Raw genomic sequence first — 8,588 nt, 5'->3', positions numbered from 1 at the left:
GGATGGTGCTAGCAAAGCAGATCCTTCGGGCTAGATACTATTGGCCTACTCTAGAACATGATGCATGCGAATTTGTGAAATGATGTTTACCTTGTCAACAACATGCTAATTTAATCCGAGCTCTAGCATAGGACTTGCAACCCATTGCACCACCATGGCCTTTTGCCTACTGGGGGTTTGATCTCATTGGTCTTATTGCACCACTTTCTTCAGAGGGGCATAAGTGGATAATCACCGCCACTGATTACTTCACTAAGTGGGTTGAAGCAGTTCCCCTTGTCACTGCTACGGGAGTTCAAGTGTCCAAGTTTATCTTATATCATATCATATGTCGCTTCGGCATCCCAGCTACCATCTTCACTGACCATGGAGGTAATTTTGAAAACCTAAATATGGAGGAATTGTGCACTTCCCTTCATATCCATCATCATTTTTCTAGCCCATACTTCCCATAAGGTAACGGTCAGGCAGAGGCAACTAATAAAACCCTGCTCAGAATCCTCAAAGAAGTTGTCAATGACTCTGGCCGTGATTGGCATTTGCAAATCAATCCTGCCCTATGGGCATACCGCACTTCATTTTGCACAGCCACTGGCACAACTCCATACTCCTTGGTTTATGGTGCTGAAGTAGTCCTACCTATTGAGGTTGAACTCCCATCACTCCGCATTTCTCTACGCGGACAGATATCTGATGAAGAATATAGAGTGGCTCGACTTACTCAACTTGATCTACTTGATGAAAAAAGGCAACAGGCCTATGACCATCTCATGGTCTACCAGAGTCGCCTCAAGCGCAATTTCAATAGGAAAGTCCATCCACATAGTTTTCAAGAAGGTGACATGGTCCTCAAAGAGAATATGAAGGTTCAAGCTGACAGAGAAAAGAAAGGCAAGTTTGAGCCCACATGGCTTGGTCCTTATGTGGTCATAGCATCTTTTGGCTCAGGAGCCTATCAGCTATCTACCCTTGAAGGTGAAGTCCTGAATGATCCTACCAACATTATTCACCTCAAGAAATTCTACGCCTAAGGGCAGAATTTGCAAATCAAAAATAGGCAAAGAAAAATAAAGCGTCCAATGGTGAAAACTTGGAAATTCAAGCACCTTGGATAGGTCCCTAGTTAAAATCTAGCAAATAGGCGCCAGGTGTACTATAGTCTTTCCATTATCTATCAATGACCTACATATCCAGTATCACCCCTTTCCTTCTCATCGCCCATCTCCCCATTTTCCAAGTTTTTTCCAAAAGTTCAACATCCGCTACTATGTTTTATCTTACATTCCAGAGTCATCCACCCATTTCCTTTTCATGCTTGTATATTTTTGAGCCTTATAGCATCCAGCATCACTATCTCACTCACATCCTCCGTTTCACCCCCACAAACTCAAAAATACCAAAAAAATAAAAAAATTACCAAAAAAATTGTCAAAAACATTCATAAATCATCCAAAAATCCAAAAAAAAAAAAAAAGAGCTTCCTTTTCTCACAACCCTTTCACACACACCTTCCTTTCCATAATAAAGACCTTGACATGAGACAAAAACCTTTCACAGACCTTACACAATGAGAAACCAATAGAATTACAACCCTTTCACATAGACCTCTTGAAGAGAATCTTTTGGAGTCATAACCATTTGCAAAGCCCATGCCAGTTGCCTCACACCACAAAAGGAGAACCAACCCCATCACTCCTCTACCGACCATCGATACATCTAGAAAATGAAGCCAAACTCGCCCTTTAATGTCCTCCAACGGATTGCCAGAGGATTATGCATAAACCACCCCAAAATCAAACCCACAAGGATGGAGGGAAAGACAACGCTGATAGTCGACGCAACTACCCAAACTACCCAAAAATACCCAAAAAATTCATAAACTACCCAAAAATACCAAAAAATTTCAAAAATCATCCAACAATACCAAAAAAATTCAAAAAGCACCCAAAAAAAATTCAAAAATCATCCAAAAATACCAAAAAAATTCAAAATCATCCAACAATACCAAAAAAATTCAAAACTTGCCCAAACAATATCAAAAAAATACAATAAAATTCCAAAACATTCCAAAGGGGGTCATAAATACCAAATATGGCCATAAAAGCTTGAAACATTAAAATACCACTCCAAAAATCCTCTCAAATTTTGATATTAAGAAATTGATATTAAGAAGAAGCGTGGTAATGTCCTGAAACATAATTTCAAGCTTAGAAAAATCCAGCACAACTCGAATAGCAAAAGAGATGCCACAAAGCCGATTGTCGCCTTCCTTCCATGCAACCATTATTAATGTGAATCAAGAAGGATTTTGAGTCTTATTTAAGTTGCAGTGGCCACGTTTAGTCTAATCAGTTTCCACAAATCTATCAATACTGTCTTGTAGGCCCATGTGTCCTTTTTGGACCCCTTTAGCGCCTTTTTAGGCCTAAAAAGCCTTTTTCAAGGCCCATGTGTCCTTTTTGGACCCCTTTAGCGCCTTTTTTAGGCCTAAAAGCCTTTTACAATGCCCATGTGTCCTTTTTGGACCCATTTAGCACCTTTTTAGGCCCAAAAGCTTTTTTTCAAAGCCCATGTGTCCTTTTTGGACCCATTTAGCACCTTTTTAGGCCTAAAAGCTTTCTTCTTCTTTTTTTTCAAAGCCCATGTGTCCTTTTTGGACCCCTCTAGTGCCTTTTTAGGCCTTAAATACTTTTTCAAGATACAAGTGTCCTTTTTGGATCACTCTAATACCTTTTTAGGCTCAAAGCGCCTTTTTCAAGGCCCTATGTTGATCCTTTTCGGCCCCCGAGACGCCTTTATAGGCCCAAGCGCCTTTTTCAGGCCCTCGAACTACCTTTTTAGGCTTAAAGCGCCTTTTTCAAGACCTTATTTTGCTCCTTTTCGGCCCCTAAGATACCTTTATCAACCCAAGCGCCTTTTTCAAGCCCCCACACTGCCTTTTTAGGCTCAAGCGCCTTTTTCAGGCCCCTGAGACAATTTTTTTGGCTCACACGTCTTTTTCAAGGACCTCTTTTGGCCATCACATGCCTTGCGTAGATCCCAATGCCTTTTCCACGCCTGATAAACATTCATCTCATCACACACCTAAAGAAATATCCCCACATTTTGTCTTATTATTGTCTGTCATACTTGCTAAATCTACACAAACATTCTCGCCTATGAGTCATGGTTACCCTTACTCTACCAATTGTATTGTTCCCACTTTTACAAGTGTCAAACTATTTCATTATTTATCCCAAAAACACAAAAAACATTAAAATATATATCAAAAATCCCAAAAACATTTAAATATTTGACAAACACACAAAAACATCCATATATCTTCCATAAAAATCCCACAAACAAAACATAACATTACATTATGAACAACATCTGTTGTCCCTTTGATTGCCACAACAATAAGCACAAACTTTCTATTCTCCTACGACAGCAACAACTACTAATGTTTGGCAGCTTTTTTTTATTCTTGCCTCCCTGGGGGAGGTGGCAAGACAGGATGTCCAAACAATGGCATTCCTTCAGACTCAGTCCTAGATGATGATGCCCCTGGAGTCATCCTCACACCTACCCAAAGTGTATCCATGGGGATAGGGATGTTACCACGCCTCAAGAGGGTGTTTATCTGCTCCATAAAATGTTTTTCGGAGTATACAACTCCTCTCCTTTGCTCCAAAGGGATCGCTTGGTGATATAATCCCATGTAATATGTCGCCTCTCGCGCAACCCTCACTAATTGCTCCATGACATCTTTCATTTCTGCCCATAGTCTTTCTGCTCCTGGAATAGTTGTTGTCCTCTGCGTAATATCACGTTCTCTTTCATATCTATTTGCTAGCATTTTCATTGACTCCCTCTCATGTTTCACTGTATTTAACTGATTCTGGTACCATGTAATGTGCACATTACTTGAATTCAGCTGCTCTTGTGCCCTCTGTGCTAAACTATTGGTCTGCACTGCTGACTCCTTGTACGCTTCTACTTGCGACCCCAGGAGCACTAATTCATTTTCACATCTCTCCATTGCCACTCTCTCAGCTGCCAAAGTTGCCTCCACAGTCTCCACTCTTGTTTGCTCCATCATTAACATCATCCCTAAATGCTCAGCTTCTGTTCATGCACCATCCTCTCGCACTCTTTCAATCAGGCCTTGAAATAAATTTGCATCTTTCTCCGCCTGGTCAGCCCGTTCTTTTTCCATTGCCAATGCTTTTTCCATCACCACCGCTGCATCATGAGCTTCTTGTACTGCCGCATCAGATTGCAATGCTCGAAATGGCCGAAATGCAGACAACACTGGGTCACCCTTTTGTTCCCTAGAGCTCTGCATCATATCCCCTAATTTACTTTTTCCCTTCTTCGATTCGACTGCTGTTGGTCGCATCACGGATCTCTGTTCCCCTTCTGGAAGGGTCTCTTCTACAGATGGTTGATCTTCTACACTTGCTCCCTCTAACCACACTTCCACCCTTGGTAAGTTTGTCTCCTTCTCTTTTTCCATCGCCTCTGTTTGTTGCCTCACACCTTCTGCTAATAGTTGCAGCAAGGTCGGATCTTCTTCTTCCTCTTCTGGCTGATTTTGAGTTGGATTACTTTTGCTAGCCTCCACCACTCCCCGATCACAACGCCGCACACTTCGACGTGGCAAGGTTTCTCTTCCTTCTTGTTGGCTCTGCTTTACACCCCGCTTCTGCCCTCGCACCCATTTCCTTTCTCCTTGGCTTTCATTTTCCTCTTCACTCCATCCCCCCGTTCCTCCTTCTATCGCCTCTGGCATTTTCTGCCTCTGCTCTTGCGAATCGGCCATTGATATTTCCCTCATAGCTTAATTCTTCACTCACACTTTTCTTATGCTTCAGCTAACACTTCTTGTTGTTCAGCTTTCATCAAATTCACTCACCTTTTATAGAACCCACAACATTCTCCATCGCTTCCATTACACGCTATCCATCTCTTCGGCAACAAGCTTCAATACCCACCATCATAATAGTCAAGTCGGAAACTACTTCCGTCCTTTCCATAGCTCACCTCCGCTATAGTAACAGTATACTATATCCTACCTCTTTCCACTAACTTCCCAAGCTTTTCCTCGCACTATCTCCTATCTCCTCATCCCTAGATTTTCTTCTGCTAACCTTCTCATTTTCCTCTTTCCCGCCACTATCCTATCATGTTGAACTTTTGTATGGTCATCCCTTGTAAATACTTTGGTTTATCCACTATATATTTCTTGCGTGTCAGTCCTTCGCTTGGTATCATTGTATATCTCTCATCTCTTCACGTCCATTCATGCTTGCTCAACAAAAATCAAATACAAATAAACATTTTTAGTTCTCTTGGTTAGATACTTTCGCGAATCCTTGTCCGAGACCCCTTGTCATCAGCATGTCCTAAATAGTTCTAATTGCCCAGCTCATCCTAGTCCTTGATATTACCGATAGATCCTTGCAAGCTGCATCCTTCCTCTCGTCTGATCTTGGTCCGTCAGTATCCAGTCCTACCGATCTCTTTGGCAAAAGGTTCCTTTTTCATGGATTTACATTTTCTTTTGATTTATTTTCTTTTCAAGATTTCACATTTGGTTCTTAAATTATCTCTTTCAAGTGATTTGGGTTGTTCCCTCCTCATGGTCGCCATGATCTTTTATATCATGGTATGCTATGAATGGGGCAATTCAAGAGCAAGGTTTTGATCAGGTCTTTTTCTTTTTCTTTTCTGCTTGTGAGTTAGTCAGATATGCCCCTTGCATAGTCCAAACATGTGATCACTTGTGGTTACATGGTGCACTTCAGAAATATTGTTTGCTTGTGGATTACCCAGTATCATTTCCACTCTGATTCTTTCGGGATTCATGTGTGATGCTGGGGCAATCCTTGCGTGTTTGTTTCGTGTCAGTCCTATGTAATATTGGTAAAAAGGCCTTGATGTTCTTAGTAACCTTGGCATATTCCCAATATTCCTATATCAAAATAAGTGCTCAACTACATGGTGGTGCTCCCCTTTGGAACACCCGCATGCTCAAGCTTCAATGGATTACTTAATACTCCCATTTTATCAAAACATCCCATCCTATCCAAGCATCTCATCCAATTAGTCATACAATCCTAATCTACAAGTTTTATCCATAGCCCAATCATATCTCCTATCAATCCCATGGTATTTAATCCTGTATCAATCATAACCTTAGCTCCTTCATCAATCATAATCTTAGGTCCTTCATCAATCATAATCTTAGGTGCCTCATCAATCATACTCTTCGCTCCTTCATCAATCATACTCTTAGGTGCTTCATCAATCATAATCTTAGCTCCTTCATCAATCATAATCTTAGGTGTTTCATCAAACATAATCTTAGCTCCTTCATCAATCATAATCATAGTTTCTACATCAATCATCATCATATCTCCTGCATCAATCGTAATCTTAGTCATCACCAATCATAAATCCTTGAATCATTATCTCCCCAGATCTCCCATCTTCCACCTCACTTCCTTAGGATTCAATTTAGAAAACCAATCACCCTCTCCCCTCTCCCTAAAGCTAGTGTTCTTACCCATTGGTTATCCTTGTGCAAAAGGTTTTCCTTTGTATCATTCTCCCATAGCTTCCTTGATTCACCTCTCTTAGCTACCCTCAGTCCTCCTCTTGTCCTAGATTCTTGTACCTTTCAAGAAGCTATCGGGCCTCCCCTCCTCTCCCCGCCATCTTCTTGAGGGGGCATCACACAGTCCACTCTCTCTTCTTCTATTCAAGACTGGGACAATCATGTTCCTTTCAAAGTTTCCTTCGTGTCGTCTATCTTCAAACTTCTTTGAAATAGTATTGTTCCAAAACTATCTCAAAGAGGGGCAAAATGTAGACACCTAAAAATCCTTTAGAAAATAAAGTATTTTTATTTTCTGAAAAAAATCCCTGATGACATCATCATTTATTAATTAATTAATTATTTAATTTATTTATTTATTTTTATGCCATTAAATCCCTTTATCTTAATTAAAAATATTTAATTAAGGAATCCCTCCCAAAAATGTTTAAATCTTATTTAAACATTATTTCCTTATTTATTAATTATTTAATTAATAAATTGACCAAAAATCCCAAAATAAATAATTTATTTATTTTTTGTCCAAAACTTGGCCAATTTCCTTAAGACCACTAACCTCTTCCAAAATCTTCTAAATCCTTCTTTAATTTTGATTAAAGGCTAATCCCATCATTTCCTACCCCTAATCCCAACTCAAAATATTTAATTAAGATTAAATATTAATCCTCATATTTATTAAAAATATTTTAATAAATATTTCCTCAACCTAAACTCTTGAAATAAATAAAACTTTATTTATTTTCTAAAAAATCTTATTTATCCTCATCCTAAAAGCCTAGACTCTTCTAGAAGATGTCAATTCTAATCCTAAACCCCCCTCTAACCTTGTCACATTCCCTAAACAAGGTTAGCCAACTCCTAAGCTAATCCTAATCCCTCTTCTAATCATGTGCACAACTTAAGCAAGGGTTAAGACTTGCTAACCCAAGCCAAAGTCAATAATCTCATTCTCCTCCCAACCACCTCTAAGCCAAAGTCAACAATCTCATCCTCCTTCCAACCATCTTTATTTATGACCCAACCATCTCTATTTGACCCAACCATCTCCATTTATGGCTCAACCTCCCTCATTACTCCTTTGACCAACCCATATCCTACCCTCTCACATCCAATCACCTTGTGACATGTGTCACCTCCTAATTGGCTTTAAACAAGCACAATACATGTGCTCCCCTTTGAGTGCATCCTAGCCCTCCCTTACCATCTTGCCATCCTTGCATCCTGACTGTCCATCCTTCCACCCCTTGGCCTATAAATAGAAGCCTCTCCCTTCACTAAAATCATCCACTTTTGAAGCAAACTTATAATGCTATTTTGAGAGCCTAAAAACTACCAAAATACTATTATAATGCTGAAAACCCTCCATACCTTCATTGTTGAATCATTCATCCACACTCATATTTGATTATCACTCATCCATTTGGAGCTTGAGCACATCGTGAGCATACATCCACTATCCATCTGGGACATAGCTTCGTCATCATGAGAAGCACTTGAGGAGTTTACCATCTTTGGTCTACTTTCCTCAATTTTGTCTTCTTTGGTCCTATCTTAAGTGTTTATTTGTTTTTAGTATTGAGAATGTTTTTTATAGATTAGTGTTCATTTTACTCTACTAAAATAGGTGATACAGTTAATAGTAATTTTATCTTGCTTTCTGTTTCGTTTTGGAAAATGCATGGTCTCCTAACCTAATGCGGATGATTATTACATTGAAAAGCTCTAACATAACTTCCCAGTTCTGTTATTGGTTTTTTTAATGTTGTTTTTGTAGGTTCAAAGGTGGGTCTATTTCAGAATAGTTGAAGTCTCACCTTCAATTGGTCTTTTATAGCTGAATTCTTCATCTCCAAATTCTCCTCCAGATGGTATATTTAAATATTTTTACTCTCAATCTTCTATATATTACTCTGTAAAGAGATCTCTATAATGTAACAATTAAACCCTAATATTAAATTTCTAAAGCTCTGTAAAAGAGGGTATGCCC

The sequence above is a fragment of the Cupressus sempervirens genome, chromosome 8, assembly GCF_028749045.1.
Source record: "Cupressus sempervirens isolate cs-2001-9-10 chromosome 8, ASM2874904v1, whole genome shotgun sequence".
Taxonomy (NCBI): domain Eukaryota; kingdom Viridiplantae; phylum Streptophyta; class Pinopsida; order Cupressales; family Cupressaceae; genus Cupressus; species Cupressus sempervirens.
The sequence above is the reverse complement of the archived record's forward strand: the minus strand, read 5'-3'. Positions refer to the sequence as shown.